Here is an 856-nt window from a genome sequence, read left to right as displayed (position 1 = left end):
TTTTTTGTACAGTTCTTCTGTGTATTCTTGCCACCTCTTCTTACTATTTTCTGCTTCTGTTAGGTCCATACCATTTGGTGTAATCTCAAGATGGATACAATCGAACTTCTTGCCTAGAGACAGAACCTCACAGACTTAGAAAAGAAACTTCTAATCACCAAGATATAAAGATGTGGAGCATGAAGAAATGAGTTTCTTCAGAGTTGCTGCAGACTAATATATGCACACTACTATTTATAAAATGAATGACCAGGACCCACTGTATAAAACAAGGACACTTATTCCACAGTCTATAATAACCTATATGGGGGAGAAAACACCTGATTATGTATTAATAGAAGTGAAACTAGTTGTGGTAGAAAGAAAAAAAAAAACCCCACAAGACTGTAATTCACCTATATACTCCAGATCAAATGATGAGATGCAAACAACAAAAGCAAAATAGAAATGCTGACTCAATTTCCCTCAGGACATAGTGACCTGGGCTCGTGTACATCCCTGGAGCCTGATTGCTTGAGTCCCAAGGCTGAAATGTCCTGGAGCTGAGGGACCTGGGAGCATGTGGGAGGCAGTGTGCCTCCACAATGAACCTGGAGTGCCTGTTGCCTTCCAGATACATGCGGGATAATTTAAGGGATTGGAATTGTCACCCTGTTTATTTAACTTATATGCAGAGTACATCATGAGAAACGCTGGACTGGAAGAAACACAAGCTGGAATCAAGGTTGCCGGGAGAAATATCAATAACCTCAGATATGCAGATGACACCACCCTTATGGCAGAAAGTGAAGAGGAACTGAAAAGCCTCTTGATGAAAGTGAAAGTGGAAAATGAAAAAGTTGGCTTAAAGCTCAAC

The sequence above is a fragment of the Bison bison genome, unplaced genomic scaffold, assembly GCF_000754665.1.
Source record: "Bison bison bison isolate TAMUID 2011002044 unplaced genomic scaffold, Bison_UMD1.0 scf7180017864468, whole genome shotgun sequence".
Taxonomy (NCBI): domain Eukaryota; kingdom Metazoa; phylum Chordata; class Mammalia; order Artiodactyla; family Bovidae; genus Bison; species Bison bison.
Note: the sequence above shows the minus strand (reverse complement) of the source record.